General features: G+C 33.1%; 1 pseudogene; it reads right to left on the bottom strand.

The window, feature by feature from the left end:
* LOC137254205 (MOXD1 homolog 2-like) overlaps positions 1 to 22,902 on the bottom strand; it is a 110,442-nt pseudogene that overhangs the window by 81,151 nt on the left and 6,389 nt on the right.

Raw genomic sequence — 22,902 nt, 5'->3', positions numbered from 1 at the left:
AAGGCCGAGCTTCTCTTCCAATTTGCGTCGTGCTCCTCTTGATTTTTCCCTACAAATTGGCCGGACGGGACCTACATGTTTTATGCCGACTCCGAACGGCATCTGCAAGGCAGATGAGTTTTCACTGAGAGCTTTTCATGGCAGAAATACAATCGGAGCGCTTGCCAGACACTGCCGAGGGGCGACCCCGCTTAGAAAAATTTTCTTCTAATTGAAAAATCTTAGTTCTAAAATTTTGATGTTGCCTTGCCCGGGAGTTGAACCCAGGGCATACGGTGTGATAGGCGGAGCACGCTACCATCACACCACGGTGGCCGCATTAATTAGCATTAGCATAATAATACATACATAAGTATTTATAATATTCGAAATATTTACTAACCCGAATGATGTGATTTTTCCTCTCCATTTTGTCTAATTCAAAAATTTTACACCATACCAATGTGCCATCATCATACGGCAGCTCAACCACAGAATTTCGAAATTCTAATTTACGTATATTTGTTGCACTGAATGACTGTAATGTAAGAGCTCGTTCAATCAGGACCACGGACCGGGAAGAATGAAAAGTACTTTGTAGATTAAGTAAAGATCCAGGACTGATTGAGCCATTTGGTGGATCGTTTTCATCGTACAAAAATATCACGCGCATTGTATTATTCTAGAATTAATAATAATAGTAACATATGTAAAAGAAATTTATACACCATTCCCGACTATTTAAATGAGCCTTTTAATTTCTAAGTCATTTGTCATATATTTCTATCTACTCGTGCATGTTGTTTGTTCAACTTCATCAGCCAAAGGAAACAAAATTTATAGTTAGTTGATGACGATAATAGAGGTTGAGGGCGCAGTGCTTGTTATTAATAATGTTTAAAAAAAACCCCGAAAGAATGATTTTAGCTTTTATCATAATGCAATAATAAAGGTGATGCCAACAAAACCTCACCTTTTTCGGTAGCTCTATTTGCCAATATTTACTAGTATTACAATACAATTAGAGTAATGCGTTTTTATTGTTTCATTTTTCGTACAAATTTCCGCAAAGAAAATTAGTTTTCAAAGCTCGATTCGAGCTCAAGGCCAGAACAATAATTTTTTTTTCTAATGATAATTATTTTTATTTTTAAATTTTTCTAAATTTGAACAATTGTATTTTGTTTTTGGAATAGTAAGTAGAAAGTTTTTCAGACAACCTGCCATAGCTGCGCAGATAGATCCATTTCGAAGGGTGCGAAGCTAACTGCGCAGCTATGGCAGGTTGTCTGAAAAATTTTCTACTTACTATTCCAAAAACAAAATACAAATTTTCAAATTTAGAAAAATTAAGAACTAACAATAATTATCATTAGAAAAAAAAATTTTTGTTCTGGCCTTGAGCTCGAATCGAACTTTGAATCATTTATCAATAGGCCGATAAAAACAAAAACAATTGTTAAAATTAATTTTCTGTAAAATTGTTCCTATATTCGGTAATTCTATACCGGTGTCACGCTTTCGTATATAATAACTATATATTTTTTTTTGGGGAATACAAAGTTACGTTGACTTTTTTGTGTGAAAAGTGCTGGTAGTGGCTTATAAAGTTATTATATATCTAAATGTATAGTAAAATCTACTCCGATCCAGAGGAAGTTATGTAAGTATGATAGACAACAATCTAAAATATGCATGCCGAACTTGTTAGAATAAGACAAAATGTGAGCGGGATGAGAACACCTGAAATTTCATTTCATCATGGCGTTTATTATCTGGTATTTACTTCTAGTGACGCCCCTTCATAAAGAACAGGGATAAAGGAAATCTCAAAATTACTTGGCACACAAGAAATATATGCGAATGTGTTTTTTTTTAGCGTGCCTCCATATTCATTGCCTGTGTCATATGCGAGAATGATTCAAATTTAATTGCGCACTGAAGCGGCTCCTCTTGAAGATTTAATGATCTTGCGAGGCAACGGCGGCCTTGCAGTAATGTGTAGCTCTGCGCAATGGACTGTCTGAGTTCCTAGTTGTACATTTAGCTAAATAAATTGGGAAATTTTGTATTTTTCAGCACAATTTTTCGTTTGAAAATATATTGTTATGCCCAAATTACATGTGCAGCAATTTTACCTGCAGCGCTGATTACTGTGTAAGTAATATAGCATTTTCAGGTCAAATGAAAATTTTTTCTTGTTGGATTTTTTGCGATCAGTTCAATATTTTTAATTTATGCTGGTGCAAATAAAACGATTAATTCACCTTAGGTTTATTTGCACCAGCATAAATTAGATCAGACTAGCCTACAAATCATAAAAAATAGAAACTTTTTTCATTTTAAATGAAACTTTTTTCATTTCAAATGAAACTTTTTTCATTTCAAATGAAACTTTTTTCATTTCAAATGAAACTTTTTTCAAGTCAAATGAAACTTTTTTCATTTCAAATGAACCTTTTTTCATTTTAAATGAAACTTTTTTCATTTCAAATGAAACTTTTTTCAAGTCAAATGAAACCATACTACTAAATTAATTGTCAAGATATATTTATATCGTACTTTTAACGCTATTTATCAAATTTTTCTTTAAGACAACTATTTCTAATTAGCCACATTGAAGGCAAAATTTTTGCTTAAATTTTCTTTGTGAATTTAAGCTGCAGTTAAGGTCGGCTTAGTTTAACCTTGCCTATTGATCGTTTCAATTTTTTAATAGATAAAGTAGCAGGGCTATACCGTAGGCAACTTATATACTACAGTTTAACCACCCACTGAAAATAAGCACCTATATTTTTTACTTGTATCTCCTCCTCTTATATATAAAGCACATTCTTCTTCTACATATACTTCGTTAATAACGTAGGAATAAAGCAACGTAGAGAACAAAGAGGATGAACCAAAGAGCATGTTGTAAGCGTATTTCCTATTCGCTGGCTGACACCAACTAACACATCGGTTGAATCCTCTGTATTCTGCTTTTCTCTTTGACCAACGTCTTACCAAACAACATAGAACAATAGCAAGGTATTGAGAGAAACATTACTTCTACCAACTATATAGTAGAGCATGTGGACTGTGGAGAGATCTTTTTTAACTATGCTGAAAAACATAACCGTAAAAAGTGATCTTTTATACTTTATGGTGCAGTTACATTGCACTTCCCTCGTTTGGGCCTTTGAAAACATATATATTTGTTTTTATTCCATTATTTTTCATTGTATATTGTATTTAAATGTAATACTTAGAATATATATATTAGAATGGGTCGATTTATTAACCGATATCGCGCCATCGATTTTTCGATAGGATTTGGGGTCAGGAAAAATAATAATAATTTTCGAGCCTGCGAAATTTAATTTTTTTTTTTTACTTTTTTTGACTTTGATTTAAGGGTTTTTTCATGACCTACTAAAAAAAATTTCGGAGATTAAGTTTCCTTTAAACTATTCTGATCTATTTCGTTGTAGTGTGAATAAAACAAAGTTTATTCCACCTTACGGCCCAAGGTTTCGCCAAATTTCCTTGGCATCATCAGAGGCGTAATATTTTTAGATGTGGCGGTTCACAAAATTACAAATGAAACATAAATAAAATTTACAAAAATTACACAATGAATTACATAGAAAATCGGTACCATCGATTTGTGGTACACTTTGTCACATTAAACACTATGAACACTAAAAAATTTTCATTTGATTGTATAAGTTTCATGTATACCAACGGTTTTAGCGGACGTTTTTGGGTCGGACAGGGTATACATATAATATAAGAGTAGATACAAGTAAAAAATATAGGTGCTTGTTTTCAGTGGGTGGTTAAACTGCAGTATATAAGTTGCCTAGCGTATAACCCTGCTAGTTTATCTATTGAAATGATCAAAAAGCAAGTTTAAACTAAGCCGACCTTATCTGCAGCTTAAATTCACAAAGAAAATTTAAGCAAAAATTTTGCCTTCAATGTGGCTAATTAGAAATAGTTGTCTTAAAGAAAAATTTGATAAATAGCGTTATAAAGTATGATATAAATATATCTTGACAATTACCTTAGTAGTATGGTTTCATTTGACTTGAAAAGAGTTTGATTTGAAATGAAAAAAGTTTCATTTAAAATGAAAAAAGTTTCATTTGAAATGAAAAAAGTTTCATTTGACCTGAAAATGCATTTGATAAATAGCGTTATAAAGTATGATATAAATATATCTTGACAATTACCTTAGTAGTATGGTTTCATTTGACTTGAAAAGAGTTTGATTTGAAATGAAAAAAGTTTCATTTAAAATGAAAAAAGTTTCATTTGAAAGGAAAAAAGTTTCATTTGACCTGAAAATGCTATATTTACCTGGCAGCTATATGCAGCAACTTGTGTCAAAGACTTGTATAAAGAATATAAAATATTTTTCAAACGGACTAAATATAAATTTGTTTTTCCCGTATCAATTTAAAAATGCAAAAAATTGTTTTGAAAATAAAGTTTTGAATTTAAGTTAGTAAAACAACTGAAATGACGGAAAAATACATATTATTTGGCACTTTGTTTTGTGCTTGTTCGTTATTGTTTGGGTTTTTTTAGCACTGATTTAATGCAACTGACAACGCCAGATGAAGCGGCTCTGGGAGTGTTCGATAGAAAAGTTCTTCCAAATAATTTTTGTTTTTATCGACCTATTGATAAATGATTCAATAGGCCGATTAGAACAAAAACAATTGTTAATAAACCAAGAGCACCTTGTAAATGTCAAACAAAGTTATTGACAAAAAACAAATCCAACATTACCAGTGATTTGCAACAGATGGCGCTATGCTGATTAAATATAGTTGGTAAAGGAGGAATAGAAGTAGCAATGTAGCAGCGAAACAAACCCAATAAACAAATCCAGCATTATCAGTAATTTGCAACAGAGTGCGCAACGCTGATTAAATAAGTTGGTAAAAGAGGAAGAGGCGGCCACCGAAGTGTGATGGTACCGTACTCCCCCTACCACACCGTATGCCATGGGTTCACACCACGAGCAAGCTACATCAAAATTTTAGAAATAAGGTTTTTCAATTAGAAGAAAATTTTCTAAGCAGGGTTGCCCCTTGGCAGTGTTTGGCAAGCGCTCCGAGTGTATTTCTGCCATGAAAAGCTCTCAGTGAAAACTCATCTGCCTTGCAGATGCCGTTCGGAGTCGGCATAAAACATGTAGGTCCCGTCCGGCCAATTTGTAGGGAAAATCAAGAGGAGCACGAGGCAAATTCGAAGAGGAGCTCGGCCTAAAATCTCTTCGGAGGTTATCGCCCTTACATTTATTTAAAAGAGGAATAGAAGTAGTAATTTATCAGTCAAATAAACCACCGCTGTATAGCTAAATGGTTAGCGCAGCGGGCCTAAAGCGTACTGATGATGAAGGCTTAGACCCTTTTGGCCTAAAATTTTTCTACTTAGTATTCCAAAAACAAAATAAAATTTTTCAATTATAGAAAAATTAAAAAATAACAATACTTATCATTAGAAAAAAGTATTGTTCTGGCCTTGAGCTCGAACCGAACTTTGAATCCTTCTTCGAATTATTTACGGACCGGCGCACAGTGTAACTTTTTTCACTTTTAGGATGCCAAAAGTCTGTGAGCTGGAGGATGAAACGCCGATTCACATTCTCTGCGAATGCGTCGCTCTGGATAGGCAGAGACTCTCCCATCTAGGTGGTGTGACTCTTAATCCCTATTTAATATGGAGTAAAAAGCCTGAAGAGGTACTTAGATACATCAAAAGCCTCCACATACAGAAAGGTTATGCACAATAAATCTGCACAAAGGTCGCAGTGCCTCCAGGCCTAGTAATAATAATAATAATGTGTATTGAATCAATTCTGTCGCATGCAATTATTGCACGGGCGTATACACTTATTAATTTACAGAAATTGAAAGGAAAATCGATCGATGTAAATAGCTTATTACATATATATATACATAACAGTCGTATTCTCAATACAATATTTATATTTTCCCAACACTGATATATACATAGTATGTATGTGCATAAATGTTAAATAAATAAGTTATAAATTTAATTAAAAAAAAAAAATAAATGTAAGGCGCGATAACCTCCGAAGAGATCTAAGGCCGAGCTTCTCTTCCAATTTGCGTCGTGCTCCTCTTGATTTTTCCCTACAAATTGGCCGGACGGGACCTACATGTTTTATGCCGACTCCGAACGGCATCTGCAAGGCAGATGAGTTTTCACTGAGAGCTTTTCATGGCAGAAATACAATCGGAGCGCTTGCCAGACACTGCCGAGGGGCGACCCCGCTTAGAAAAATTTTCTTCTAATTGAAAAATCTTAGTTCTAAAATTTTGATGTTGCCTTGCCCGGGAGTTGAACCCAGGGCATACGGTGTGATAGGCGGAGCACGCTACCATCACACCACGGTGGCCGCATTAATTAGCATTAGCATAATAATACATACATAAGTATTTATAATATTCGAAATATTTACTAACCCGAATGATGTGATTTTTCCTCTCCATTTTGTCTAATTCAAAAATTTTACACCATACCAATGTGCCATCATCATACGGCAGCTCAACCACAGAATTTCGAAATTCTAATTTACGTATATTTGTTGCACTGAATGACTGTAATGTAAGAGCTCGTTCAATCAGGACCACGGACCGGGAAGAATGAAAAGTACTTTGTAGATTAAGTAAAGATCCAGGACTGATTGAGCCATTTGGTGGATCGTTTTCATCGTACAAAAATATCACGCGCATTGTATTATTCTAGAATTAATAATAATAGTAACATATGTAAAAGAAATTTATACACCATTCCCGACTATTTAAATGAGCCTTTTAATTTCTAAGTCATTTGTCATATATTTCTATCTACTCGTGCATGTTGTTTGTTCAACTTCATCAGCCAAAGGAAACAAAATTTATAGTTAGTTGATGACGATAATAGAGGTTGAGGGCGCAGTGCTTGTTATTAATAATGTTTAAAAAAAACCCCGAAAGAATGATTTTAGCTTTTATCATAATGCAATAATAAAGGTGATGCCAACAAAACCTCACCTTTTTCGGTAGCTCTATTTGCCAATATTTACTTGTATTACAATACAATTAGAGTAATGCGTTTTTATTGTTTCATTTTTCGTACAAATTTCCGCAAAGAAAATTAGTTTTCAAGGCTCGATTCGAGCTCAAGGCCAGAACAATAATTTTTTTTTCTAATGATAATTATTTTTATTTTTAAATTTTTCTAAATTTGAACAATTGTATTTTGTTTTTGGAATAGTAAGTAGAAAGTTTTTCAGACAACCTGCCATAGCTGCGCAGATAGATCCATTTCGAAGGGTGCGAAGCTAACTGCGCAGCTATGACAGGTTGTCTGAAAAATTTTCTACTTACTATTCCAAAAACAAAATACAAATTTTCAAATTTAGAAAAATTAAGAACTAACAATAATTATCATTAGAAAAAAAAATTTTTGTTCTGGCCTTGAGCTCGAATCGAACTTTGAATCATTTATCAATAGGCCGATAAAAACAAAAACAATTGTTAAAATTAATTTTCTGTAAAATTGTTCCTATATTCGGTAATTCTATACCGGTGTCACGCTTTCGTATATAATAACTATATATTTTTTTTTTGGGGAATACAAAGTTACGTTGACTTTTTTGTGTGAAAAGTGCTGGTAGTGGCTTATAAAGTTATTATATATCTAAATGTATAGTAAAATCTACTCCGATCCAGAGGAAGTTATGTAAGTATGATAGACAACAATCTAAAATATGCATGCCGAACTTGTTAGAATAAGACAAAATGTGAGCGGGATGAGAACACCTGAAATTTCATTTCATCATGGCGTTTATTATCTGGTATTTACTTCTAGTGACGCCCCTTCATAAAGAACAGGGATAAAGGAAATCTCAAAATTACTTGGCACACAAGAAATATATGCGAATGTGTTTTTTTTAGCGTGCCTCCATATTCATTGCCTGTGTCATATGCGAGAATGATTCAAATTTAATTGCGCACTGAAGCGGCTCCTCTTGAAGATTTAATGATCTTGCGAGGCAACGGCGGCCTTGCAGTAATGTGTAGCTCTGCGCAATGGACTGTCTGAGTTCCTAGTTGTACATTTAGCTAAATAAATTGGGAAATTTTGTATTTTTCAGCACAATTTTTCGTTTGAAAATATATTGTTATGCCCAAATTACATGTGCAGCAATTTTACCTGCAGCGCTGATTACTGTGTAAGTAATATAGCATTTTCAGGTCAAATGAAAATTTTTTCTTGTTGGATTTTTTGCGATCAGTTCAATATTTTTAATTTATGCTGGTGCAAATAAAACGATTAATTCACCTTAGGTTTATTTGCACCAGCATAAATTAGATCAGACTAGCCTACAAATCATAAAAAATAGAAACTTTTTTCATTTTAAATGAAACTTTTTTCATTTCAAATGAAACTTTTTTCATTTCAAATGAAACTTTTTTCATTTCAAATGAAACTTTTTTCAAGTCAAATGAAACTTTTTTCATTTCAAATGAACCTTTTTTCATTTTAAATGAAACTTTTTTCATTTCAAATGAAACTTTTTTCAAGTCAAATGAAACCATACTACTAAATTAATTGTCAAGATATATTTATATCGTACTTTTAACGCTATTTATCAAATTTTTCTTTAAGACAACTATTTCTAATTAGCCACATTGAAGGCAAAATTTTTGCTTAAATTTTCTTTGTGAATTTAAGCTGCAGTTAAGGTCGGCTTAGTTTAACCTTGCCTATTGATCGTTTCAATTTTTTAATAGATAAAGTAGCAGGGCTATACCGTAGGCAACTTATATACTACAGTTTAACCACCCACTGAAAATAAGCACCTATATTTTTTACTTGTATCTCCTCCTCTTATATATAAAGCACATTCTTCTTCTACATATACTTCGTTAATAACGTAGGAATAAAGCAACGTAGAGAACAAAGAGGATGAACCAAAGAGCATGTTGTAAGCGTATTTCCTATTCGCTGGCTGAGACCAACTAACACATCGGTTGAATCCTCTGTATTCTGCTTTTCTCTTTGACCAACGTCTTACCAAACAACATAGAACAATAGCAAGGTATTGAGAGAAACATTACTTCTACCAACTATATAGTAGAGCATGTGGACTGTGGAGAGATCTTTTTTAACTATGCTGAAAAACATAACCGTAAAAAGTGATCTTTTATACTTTATGGTGCAGTTACATTGCACTTCCCTCGTTTGGGCCTTTGAAAACATATATATTTGTTTTTATTCCATTATTTTTCATTGTATATTGTATTTAAATGTAATACTTAGAATATATATATTAGAATGGGTCGATTTATTAACCGATATCGCGCCATCGATTTTTCGATAGGATTTGGGGTCAGGAAAAATAATAATAATTTTCGAGCCTGCGAAATTTAATTTTTTTTTTTTACTTTTTTTGACTTTGATTTAAGGGTTTTTTCATGACCTACTAAAAAAAATTTCGGAGATTAAGTTTCCATTAAACTATTCTGATCTATTTCGTTGTAGTGTGAATAAAACAAAGTTTATTCCACCTTACGGCCCAAGGTTTCGCCAAATTTCCTTGGCATCATCAGAGGCGTAATATTTTTAGATGTGGCGGTTCACAAAATTACAAATGAAACATAAATAAAATTTACAAAAATTAAACAATGAATTACATAGAAAATCGGTACCATCGATTTGTGGTACACTTTGTCACATTAAACACTATGAACACTAAAAAATTTTCATTTGATTGTATAAGTTTCATGTATACCAACGGTTTTAGCGGACGTTTTTGGGTCGGACAGGGTATACATATAATATAAGAGTAGATACAAGTAAAAAATATAGGTGCTTATTTTCAGTGGGTGGTTAAACTGCAGTATATAAGTTGCCTAGCGTATAACCCTGCTAGTTTATCTATTGAAACGATCAAAAAGCAAGGTTAAACTAAGCCGACCTTATCTGCAGCTTAAATTCACAAAGAAAATTTAAGCAAAAATTTTGCCTTCAATGTGGCTAATTAGAAATAGTTGTCTTAAAGAAAAATTTGATAAATAGCGTTATAAAGTATGATATAAATATATCTTGACAATTACCTTAGTAGTATGGTTTCATTTGACTTGAAAAGAGTTTGATTTGAAATGAAAAAAGTTTCATTTAAAATGAAAAAAGTTTCATTTGAAATGAAAAAAGTTTCATTTGACCTGAAAATGCATTTGATAAATAGCGTTATAAAGTATGATATAAATATATCTTGACAATTACCTTAGTAGTATGGTTTCATTTGACTTGAAAAGAGTTTGATTTGAAATGAAAAAAGTTTCATTTAAAATGAAAAAAGTTTCATTTGAAAGGAAAAAAGTTTCATTTGACCTGAAAATGCTATATTTACCTGGCAGCTATATGCAGCAACTTGTGTCAAAGACTTGTATAAAGAATATAAAATATTTTTCAAACGGACTAAATATAAATTTGTTTTTCCCGTATCAATTTAAAAATGCAAAAAATTGTTTTGAAAATAAAGTTTTGAATTTAAGTTAGTAAAACAACTGAAATGACGGAAAAATACATATTATTTGGCACTTTGTTTTGTGCTTGTTCGTTATTGTTTGGGTTTTTTTAGCACTGATTTAATGCAACTGACAACGCCAGATGAAGCGGCTCTGGGAGTGTTCGATAGAAAAGTTCTTCCAAATAATTTTTGTTTTTATCGACCTATTGATAAATGATTCAATAGGCCGATTAGAACAAAAACAATTGTTAATAAACCAAGAGCACCTTGTAAATGTCAAACAAAGTTATTGACAAAAAACAAATCCAACATTACCAGTGATTTGCAACAGATGGCGCTATGCTGATTAAATATAGTTGGTAAAGGAGGAATAGAAGTAGCAATGTAGCAGCGAAACAAACCCAATAAACAAATCCAGCATTATCAGTAATTTGCAACAGAGTGCGCAACGCTGATTAAATAAGTTGGTAAAAGAGGAAGAGGCGGCCACCGAAGTGTGATGGTACCGTACTCCCCCTACCACACCGTATGCCATGGGTTCACACCACGAGCAAGCTACATCAAAATTTTAGAAATAAGGTTTTTCAATTAGAAGAAAATTTTCTAAGCAGGGTTGCCCCTTGGCAGTGTTTGGCAAGCGCTCCGAGTGTATTTCTGCCATGAAAAGCTCTCAGTGAAAACTCATCTGCCTTGCAGATGCCGTTCGGAGTCGGCATAAAACATGTAGGTCCCGTCCGGCCAATTTGTAGGGAAAATCAAGAGGAGCACGAGGCAAATTCGAAGAGGAGCTCGGCCTAAAATCTCTTCGGAGGTTATCGCCCTTACATTTATTTAAAAGAGGAATAGAAGTAGTAATTTATCAGTCAAATAAACCACCGCTGTATAGCTAAATGGTTAGCGCAGCGGGCCTAAAGCGTACTGATGATGAAGGCTTAGACCCTTTTGGCCTAAAATTTTTCTACTTAGTATTCCAAAAACAAAATAAAATTTTTCAATTATAGAAATATTAAAAAATAACAATACTTATCATTAGAAAAAAGTATTGTTCTGGCCTTGAGCTCGAACCGAACTTTGAATCCTTCTTCGAATTATTTACGGACCGGCGCACAGTGTAACTTTTTTCACTTTTAGGATGCCAAAAGTCCAAAAAACAATGTTCTCCAATCTCAAAAATGTTCTAACATGCAACAGAATAATAACCAACTGTTAAGAAAATGTATACACAGCAAAGTAAAAAACCCACGATCACCATGATAAGCATTATGAAACTTGGATAATTGAAACAAGTGTAAAAATCATTTCACAGTCCAAAATTTTTGACCAAATTTGTGGCCACGTGGTGGATTTTTCAATATCTGTTTTGACTTCAAACTATTTTATTTAACATACTTGGGTAGTTTATAACAGCATTGGTAAGTTTCAGCCACGTAGGAATTTTTTAATTTTTTTGTTTGTTTTAGACAGGCACTAAAAGTTTGGTAAGCTTAGAAAATTTTTCGTTTTCAATAGAATAAAACTTGCCTGATTCCGTCCAATTCCATTGAACGAATAGATACACATTAAAGGTAATTTCATATAGTTTCAGACAAAAAAAACCATTGCGAAATTTTGCGTTTTTCTTTGTAATCGCCAACTTAAGGTCTCTGTGCCCTCGCTCACGTATGAAGCGCAATGACCTAACAATGGAATGTCTTCAATTTAAGTCTACAATACTAGATCCCAAAAAAATACAGTTATACCTGAAATGGTAAAAACCCAGAAAAAGGAAACTTGTGCACTGAATAGCCTTCGTTGTTTGTCATATGATGTTTTCCCATAGTTAGCGAGTTGTGCACATATCCCATCAATTTATGTTATGTATGCACGCCTACCTGAGGGTTATCTATTATGGGTGATATTTCTAAGCAATTGAGTGCTTCGGGAATATATATATGTATGCATACATAACATAAACGCCTACTTAAATCTCGCTTGGAGAGATCATAGGTAGATCTTTAAACCAAAGAAATGGGTAAATATATTTTTGTTAAGCATTAGCAGGTATTATTTTTCCGTAAAAACCCGTAATAAAACGCTTGGGCGAAGACTATATAAATAGAGAACAAAGCTAATAATTAATCATAACAAAGGCGGACTGCATTGAAGTAAAACCAACTGTACTGTACCAAATTTTCCTATATCATCAACTAGTTATGGCTATTTCACGAAATGCACTCTTTGAAATTTGGCTAAAAAGCAAAGATGGAGAAACGGACAAAGCCATACTAAACCATATTTTGAGTATAATTGGAAAAGATGTGGATCATTCAAAGTTAAAAGAGTCCATCATCAAGCTAACTTATAATATTCGTAAGAGATGGGCATGTTGTTTTCGATCTACAAGTAGATTTATTGAGAAAAACTCTTATTGGTTATTAGAAAATCAAAATGTCGATAATGATCAACTGTTAATGGCAGCGGAATTGAAATTACGATCATCAGGGAAAAGAAATTCTGCAATAATAATTTAGGAGTTGTTCACGGCATCACCATCAAGAGGCACTGCAATCAAAATGTCCCGAATATCGGAAGAAAATATGAAAAGTTTTCACCAGATCAAGCAATTGCGATGATAATTGATCCGGCAGCACACTTCAGAAGTTAACAGAAAAATATATCATTCATATAACTGTTTAAAATAATCAAAGAATTTATGCTATCCTGAAACAAATAACCGTAACGGAAACCTATGCTGAAATTGAATTGCAATCCCTAATTAATCACAGCTTACGAAGATTGTGTTCTGCACAAGAAGAGGTATTGCTTTCTATTCCTGAGGTTAAAGAACTAAATGCAATTATAAAATGGGGATGTGATGGAGCTGAGCGTAGCTGTTACAAACAACAATTTTCGGAAGAAAACAAATCGGACACTAGTATGTTTTTCATTTCACTAGTACCCCTTCAAATGTATACAATGGTTGACAAACGAAAGGTTATAGTTTGGCGTAATCCTGCTCCATCTTCCACGAGACACTGCCGCCCGATAAAATTTGTTTTTACAAAAGAAACACGAGATGTCATTTCAAAGGAGGTGCAATCTGTCAAAGACCAAATTTTCAGTCTTCGTCCTACAACAATTCAAACAGATAACCTAAACTTACTGGTGAAATCAACGTTTGTGTTGTGCATGATTGATGGCAAAATATGCAACGCTCTGTCGGCATATATATCATCGCAAAAGTGCTACATATGTGGGGCTTCTCCAAAATATATGAACAATATGCGAGCTCTGTCAGAGCGAAATGTTGACAAAAGCATGCTTGCTTTCGGAATTTCCCCTTTACATTCTTAGGTGCGATACATGGAATGTATGCTACACATCGCTTATCGAATGGAAATGAAGACCTGGTGTGTGCGGGGCGAAGAAAATAAGGAAAAGATGAAAAAGAAGAAAGAACATATCCAAAATAGATTCAGGAAAGAATTTGGTCTTTTGACTGATATGCCAAAGCAAAAAACCGGCAACACAAATGATGACAACACTGCGAGAAGATTCTTTGGAAATCCTGAAATAACATCAGACATAACCGGCATAAACATCAATCTTTTGAAAAGGTTTCATACAATACTTTCATGCATAGGATGTGGGTTTCAAATAAATTCTGAAGCTTTTGACCACTATGTGACAGAGACAAGGGTAATATATTTATCGGAAGATGCTTGGTACAATATGCCAGTAAGCGTACATAAAATTCTGTTTCATGGAAAGAGTATAATCGTGTCTGCTATTCTTCCTATTGGAAGAAGCTCAAGAATGCAGAAACAAAGATGCACGAAACTATCGTAAACTTTTCACCACAAACAAGTCAAGAATTTGTAGTAACTTGGATTTGCTGCACAGATTGCTGATATCGTCAGACCCGTTCATACACAGTTAGCGGAAAACCCCTGGGCCAAAGTGGCGAGCATTAACGAGTGAAGTTATTGGCTTATTATCTGAGCCAGAGTATGTCGACGATATTGACTCCGACTAACTTTATTATACCAGCTAAAATATCACTTTTTGATTTATAAGTAGGTATTTCGATTCAGTTTTTACAAATACATATATGTACCTATGTTTTGTTTGACTTTGAAAATAAAATTTTTTAAATATTAATCAAAAGCCTCTAAGCTAAAGTTAAGAAATCTAAACAATTTTTATTGATATTGGCATTGGAAATGCTTTTAAAGTAGAAAATATGATTATGTGAAATTTCACCTTATATGAGGGCAAGGAGAAAAAGTGGGCGGATCACGCCTATTTTTATTCTCAAATCAGATTTAGGTATCTGCAACCACACTGCAAAATTTCAAATGAATTGCTCCATTGGTTTAGCTGTTATTAATTTTGGCATCCTAAAAGTGAAAAAAGATACTCTGTGCGGCGTTGGCGATGGCGAGTACCGAAGATGATTTGATGATGAGTTGTAGGAACCTTACGCAGGCATTTATATAGTTCAGCGAATTCAAACGCAGCGGCTACTCTGGATAGGCCATGATATGCGAATGAAGGAACCCAAACAATCATGAATGCCAAATAAATAAATATTTTTCCGTCAATTCAGATGGTTTAGACCAAGTTTACAGATGTCTTAATCTACAATAAATCGTCAAAAGATAAACTGCGCATTTACATATATTCCATCCCTGGGAACTAGATTATTTTCCGTCAAATTTTCACGTTTCTCTTTTATTTTGTTCTTCCAATTAGAGATTACAATCTAGAGGTGGAACATTTTCTATGAAAAACAAACTGCATCTCTAAAATTTGTTAAATTACCTATTATCGATGGGAAAATTTTATATGGGAAATCTAGTTAAAAAATTAATGATTAGGAGTTAAGTACGAAAATGAAGATAACCTCGTTATATGTAAACCAAGTCTTACTAATTTAAACTGAAAACTTTATATTGAGCAGCTGCAAACCTAGCAATTACTAATTGATTACCATTAGAAAAAAATCAAAAAAAAAATCATGACTTTTTCCGATTCTTGAAAAAAAATCAAAAATAATCAAAAGTAATCAAAAAAGGCCCTTTTGATTACTTTTGATTATTTTTGATTTTTCGATTTTTTTTGATTTTTTTTTGATTTTTTTTTGATTATTTTTAATTATTTTTCTGCTTTGTTGAAAGAAAAATTCTCGTTTGTTGCATGCACGGAATAATTTCTACATACAAGTACATTTTAGGATGCAATATTAAATCGTAACCGCTTATCGAGGCAAATATATACATGCACCATATAGGATAAGTATATACACGAGCATAATTTGCTACACTCATTATCAAAAATAATAACGTTATGGTTCATCCTTAAGTAAAGCCAATTTTGTTTTGTATACAAAAGTAATATATCCACTATTTTGGATTACGTTATGGCTATGCACTGATTGTTTTGTACATACCAGAACATTGGAGGATGTACCGGTATATCGTGAGCGCTTATGCTCATACAATAGGTATGAGTAATACTACTTAGGTTGATAGATTCACTTCCAACTGGAGCGATCCTCTAAGTTGTCATTCATCATCATGATTAGCTGTCTAACCGAAGGTTGTTATGTCCCAGATAAATTTATTAACAGATGTCTATGTACATTAGATTAAAGTTTCTTTTCATTTCCTTTTGATTACGTCTAGGATATTTCCTATAAAATCTTAAGTTTTGCATAGTGAACCATATTTTTAGTATCAACCACGGAAATTATAGAAAAGTAAGGTTTCGTACTAATCTAATGTACATGTTCAATGGTACAGTTAGGAAATGTAAGCTGTGGTAATTTCATGTTATTTTTTATTAATTTTATATATATGTGCTTTTGTAAATATACAAATTGCATAAGTTGATGTTTTAAAAGGAAGTAGTGATGTTATGAAATGTGTATCTAATTAATAATTATTTGAATCAATTACAAATTTTTTCATTAAATTAACATTGCCAAAAATAACGATATTTCGATGGAAATTAAAACTTAAAAGAAAGTAAAATAAGAGGTATATTCATTATCTAAAAGTTGTTTTAGTCTTTATAACAAATTTGCATTTGCTTTCAGTAAAGTTAAGGTTTCGAATGAAACGTCCGACAAAGACTGACGCCTTGGAGCATTTATAATTCCTGCAAAGGAAAATAGTCGCTCAACAGGAGCAGAAGAAGTTAAGGGCGTGTTGAAGAGTTTTGCAGCTTCTTTCAACGCACTTAGTGTTTTCCAAATGTCCGTGCTAGTACATGAATCACCCAGATAGCTATACAGCTCATTTTGTACCAAATTTTTCAGCCCACCTTTTGTTGGAGAACATTGCCCCACACTGGAAATATTTTCGTCGTCTGGAAAAAAAAGAATTAACCTTTTAAAATAGGTATTTTCAATTTGATATGCACATGCAAATGTGTGTATATATACCAATGTCATCAAAACTGAAATATGCACTCCGCATTGTAGAACACTCTGTTTTTATGTAATTGTTAGGGAAAGAAATTTTTCCATTGTGGATGTGCAAATTTATTGTTTGCAATACTCTTCTTAAAATGTTTTCTTCGCTGGCTTCTTTGTTGTCCTTTTGCAATACTCTTAACCAGTTTAACTTAACATCAGGTGTCAAAACCGATGCAGTGATGGCAATGTTTGCTTCAGATGACAATTTAAAAAAAATATCGAATCGTTGCCTTAAACGCATCTCCAGTTTTCCAGCAATAAAACAGAGCAGATTCTTATTTAGTTTACTTATTTTCATTAATTTGTTACTTAAGGTCATAAGTATAGGTAAAAGATATCCATAAAATACATTTTCTACGCCTTGTAAAAAGTCCAAAGCTTCGGAAATTGGCTTCATTAAAGATATAAAAGACTCCAAATAATCAATCTCCTCTAACGATGTATGCGGAAGACTTAGTCTATCGTTAAGGTCGTTCAGAGTTTCTTTATAATAAAGAAGCTTTGCAACAGAATCGTAGAGGGAGTTCCAGCGTGTAACCACTGGTACAATCAACGAACAGCCTAAAGTATCTATAATTATTTCCGAGGACTCTGGCCACTTACATTTCTTCCACAAGTTATTGCACTTTTCAAAAACCTGTAAAAAAAGTGCGTTTCAATTATGTGATTATCGAAAACATACTTAGAGTGACGAGTGGGACTTATGATAAACAAGTTAAATAAGAAACGAAAAATGTGTAATTTTTGCTTTGGACGCACTATATTAAGTGGGATCTATTCAATCTAAAGGTAATAATGTGGCCACCATTGTATAAAGTTATCACCACAGAGCCGCCGAGACAAAATCCGGGCCCGGGGGCAAAATAAATACGGACCCACATACTAAAATGAACAAATTCTCAAAATCAAATTTACCACCTTTTACATATTCAAATGCATTTGTATATACATGTTGTGGAACTTTTTTCCCTGAGCCCAAATCCTATAGAAAAATCGATGGCGCGATATCGGTTAATAAATCGACCAGTCTAATGTATATCGCTGTATAGGAATTTGCATCATACCGAATTTTTCTGCTGCAACGACGCCAAAAACCAGCAACACCTTATGCGGGGTGCAGACCCGTTATGAAATTTATAAAATTTGTTCAAATTTAAAATGATTGCTATCTACGAAAGGTGATTAAAGGTGTGGTTTGTTTATTTTCTGTACGCAAAAAGCTTGGATAGCATTTTGAGATTCCCGGGACCCTCCAAATCCCGGGCCCGGGGTAACTGTCATAATTACATTACAGCAGTTAAGGCCGAATGAACAATTGATGTCTTTGATCATTTGAGCAATTTTTTCCGCAGAATGTACTCCCTTTATCCTCTTGCTGATTTTCTCTCAAAATTTTCCGATACCCAATGGCATGTATATCCCAAAAAGCTTCGATGGTTTCCCGACCAAATATCACTTGTCGTACAAAAATATTTTGCCATAGATATATTTTGCTTTATTTTTGTCAACATCTTGCCGTACATACCATCCAGCCTTTTCATAGCTGTTTGCCTACTCATTACCTTAAGCCCTGTGTCTGCAAACAATCTATAAAGGACTTTTTGTCTACTATGGACACTGGCAAAGCGCAATCAACAATAGCTTTTAAAAGTTTCTTATCAAAGCGATCCTGAGAACTGGAATAAGCCACGTTCCCGTCCTTAAGATTTTTATATTTTCGATAAACATCAGTGTGTTTCGCTTTCAAATGAGTTATAAAGTTTGAAGATACATCTCCAGTTCCTCGTATTACGCGACCACAAGTTGAACATTTTGCGTTTGTCAAAAATTTGTTATTTTCATTAAACTAAATGGGAAAAATTTAAATTTATTAAAACGACTGTCGTATTTGAACAAGAAGATGGAATCAAATATGTAATTTATCATCCCAAGATTTGTTTTTAATTTAATGGCGTGTACTAGAGATATACTCCGCACGTATCATCTCTGAATCAATATTTTTATATATTTGGCTTAAATGGCATCATTAAAATGAGGTGTAAAGCAAATACAAAGCTCAAAAATAAAAAATTGAACGCACCTTTATGGTATGGCGGTGGAAGTGTGATGGGTTGGGGCTACTTGGCGGCCTCTGGAGTTGGCAAAGTAACTTTCTTTGAAGCCACAATATGATAACAGATAACCGTTTATTGAAAAAAAACTCACCCTTTCTACATTGGTATAATATTCGTCCTTGAAAATTAAATTCGTTGACTTTTTTGATATTATTTGAATATTGTTAAAGGACGTTTTCCTTTTCTGTGGTTGCGGCACATAATCGGGGTCGATTGTATCGTCCCCAGAAAAATCACGCACTTCCGAAACCGACATTAACTGACATATTACCGTTCGCGCACAACAATATTTTTTTTATAAAACTTTTTACTGAATAATTTTATTTCTATTAGTTTTTCCTTTATATACATAAACTTTTACGAAAAATCCCAAGCACATTTGTTTGCCTATTTATTATACAGTATTTTTCAACATGGTTGCATATTTTACAAGGAATATATATATATATATATATATGTGGTAAAAGTCTATAACAGCGGCCGACTGTTAACACGCATCCTAAAAAACTCTGCTTGATCTCAGTATTAATAATCCGAAGGCGGAAAACAAAAATTTTGAGTCGTTCAAAGGATATTAAGGAAACAAATTTATAACAAAGCTCTCTAAACGGGACGAAGAACAATCATATAATGGCGATGATATGAAACCAATATTACTTAATAAAGCGGGCAATATGATAAACTTTGATTACAAAACAATCCGTGCATTGCCATAACGTAATCCAAAATAGTGGATATATTAATTTTGTATACAAAACAAAATTGGCATTACTTAAGGACGAACCATAGAGTATCGTTATTATTTTATACAATGGGTGTAGCAAATTATGCACGTGTATATACTTATCCTATATGGTGCATGTATGTATATATTTGCCTCGATAAGCGGTTACGATTTAATATTGCATCCTAAAATGTACTTGTATGTAGAAATTATTCCGTGCATGCAACAAACGAGAATTTTTCTTTCAACAAAGCAGAAAAATAATTAAAAATAATCAAAAAAAATCAAAAAAAAATTTTGATTACTTTTGATTATTTTTGATTTTTTTGATTTTTTTTCAATAATCGGAAAAAATCATAATTTTTTTTGATTATTTTTTTTAATTAATTGAAAAGTAATCATTAAAAATAGAAAATAATTGCAAGTAATCATTAAATGGCGTTTAAAGAAAATAATCAATGGAACGGCTAATGATTACCATTAAATTCTTAGTTTTTTTATAAGCTACTCTGATCTATTAATTTCCATGGTGCAAATAAAACACGATTATTCCACCTTCAGCCCGACGTTTCGCCAAATTTCCTTGGCATTTTCAAGGGCATAACGCTATATTTATTTTTTTTTCCAAAAAACAACAAGGTACATAAATTTTATTAATTTTACATGTATATAGTTGTATGACACTGAACATAAAAGTAACAACAATGAACAAAAAATTTGTTTGTGAATTTTTTATTTTAACTTACAATAAAACCTGAAGATGACTTCTAATTGAAGTCGAAATATCGATAAATAAAAAACGACAATATATAACATATACAAATAAACAGTTTTATTTGTTTGGTATTTAATATTGTATGGCCTCGAGCTCGACAATTTACAAACATTTTTAAAAACTAAAGGCCAAAAAACCAACAACAAAATACAATTTTTCAAATTTAGAAAAATTAAGAACTAACAATAATTATCATTAGAAAAAAAATTTTTGTTCTGGCCTTGAGCTCGAATCGAACTTTGAATCATTTATCAATAGGCCGATAAAAACAAAAACAATTGTTAAAATTAATTTTCTGTAAAATTGTTCCTATATTCGGTAATTCTATACCGGTGTCATTCTTTCGTATATAATAACCCTATATTCTTTTGGGGAATACAAAGTTACGCCGACTTTTTTGTGTGAAAAGTGCTGGTAGTGGCTTATAAAGTTATTATATATCTAAATTTATAGTAAAATCTACTCCGATCGTAGCAAAATCCAGAGGAATTTATGTAAGTATGATAGACAACCATCTAAAATATGCATGCCGAACTTGTTAAAATAAGACAAAATGTCAGCGGGATGAGAACACCTGAAATTTCATTTCATAATGGCGTTTATTATCTGGTATTTACTTCTAGTGACGCCCCTTCATAAAGAACAGGGATAAAGGAAATCTCAAAATTACTTGGCACACAAGAAATATATGCGAATGTGTTTTTTTTTAGCGTTTTTTGCGGATACCGCGAGTAAACAGCGAGAAAAGGAATAGTAAAATTGCTTCTGGGGTTGTTGCTGCCTCCATATTCATTGCCTGTGTCATATGCGAGAATGATTCAAATTTAATTGCGCACTGAAGCGGCTCCTCTTGAAGATTTGATGATCTTGCGAGGCAACGGCGGCCTTGCAGTAATGTGTAGCTCTGCGCAATGGGCTGTCTGAGTTCCTAGTTGTACATTTTGTACAATTGTATTTTGTTTTTGGAATAGTAGGTAGAAAGTTTTTCAGACAACCTGCCATAGCTGCGCAGATAGATCCATTTCGAAGGGTGCGAAGCTAACCACCGCTGTATAGATAGCTAAATGGTTAGCGCAGCGTGCCTAAAGCGTACTGATGATGAAGAAATGGATCTATCTGCGCAGCTATGGCAGGTTGTCTGAACAATTTTCTACTTACTATTCCAAAAACAAAATACAATTTTTCAAATTTAGAAAAATTAAGAACTAACAATAATTATCATTAGAAAAAAAAATTTTTGTTCTGGCCTTGAGCTCGAATCGAACTTTGAATCATTTATCAATAGGCCGATAAAAACAAAAACAATTGTTAAAATTAATTTTCTGTAAAATTGTTCCTATATTCGGTAATTCTATACCGGTGTCATGCTTTCGTATATAATAACCCTATATTCTTTTGGGGAATACAAAGTTACGTTGACTTTTTTGTGTGAAAAGTGCTGGTAGTGGCTTATAAAGTTATTATATATCTAAATGTATAGTAAAATCAACTTCGATCGTAGCAAAATCCAGAGGAAGTTAGGTAAGTATGATAGACAACCATCTAAAATATGCATGCCGAACTTGTTAGAATAAGACAAAATGTCAGCGGGATGAGAACACCTGAAATTTCATTTCATCATGGCGTTTATTATCTGGTATTTACTTCTAGTGACGCCCCTTCATAAAGAACAGGGATAAAGGAAATCTCAAAATTATTTGGCACACAAGCAATATATGCGAATGTGTTTTTTTTAGCGTTTTTTGCGGATACCGCGAGTAAACAGCGAGAAAAGGAATAGTAAAATTGCTTCTGGGGTTGTTGCTGCCTCCATATTCATTGCATGTGTCATATGCGAGAATGATTCAAATTTAATTGCGCACTGAAGCGGCTCGTCTTGAAGATTTGATGATCTTGCGAGGCAACGGCGGCCTTGCAGTAATGTGTAGCTCTGCGCAATGGGCTGTCTGAGTTCCTAGTTGTACATTTAGCTAAATAAATTGGGAAATTTTGTATTTTTCAGCACTATTTTTCGTTTGAAAATATATTGTTATGCCCAAATTACATGTGCAGCAATTTTACCTGCAGCGCTGATTACTGTGTAAGTAATATAGCATTTTCAGGTCAAATGAAAATTTTTTCTTGTTGGATTTTTTGCGATCAGTTCAATATTTTAAATTTATGCTGGTGCAAATAAAACGATTAATTCACCTTAGGTTTATTTGCACCAGCATAAATTAGATCAGACTAGCCTACAAATCATAAAAAATAGAAACTTTTTTCATTTTAAATGAAACTTTTTTCATTTCAAATGAAACTTTTTTCATTTCA

This window comes from Eurosta solidaginis, chromosome 5 (genome assembly GCF_040869045.1).
Source record: "Eurosta solidaginis isolate ZX-2024a chromosome 5, ASM4086904v1, whole genome shotgun sequence".
Classification (NCBI taxonomy): Eukaryota; Metazoa; Arthropoda; class Insecta; order Diptera; family Tephritidae; genus Eurosta; species Eurosta solidaginis.
This window is presented reverse-complemented; position numbering and strand designations above follow the sequence as displayed.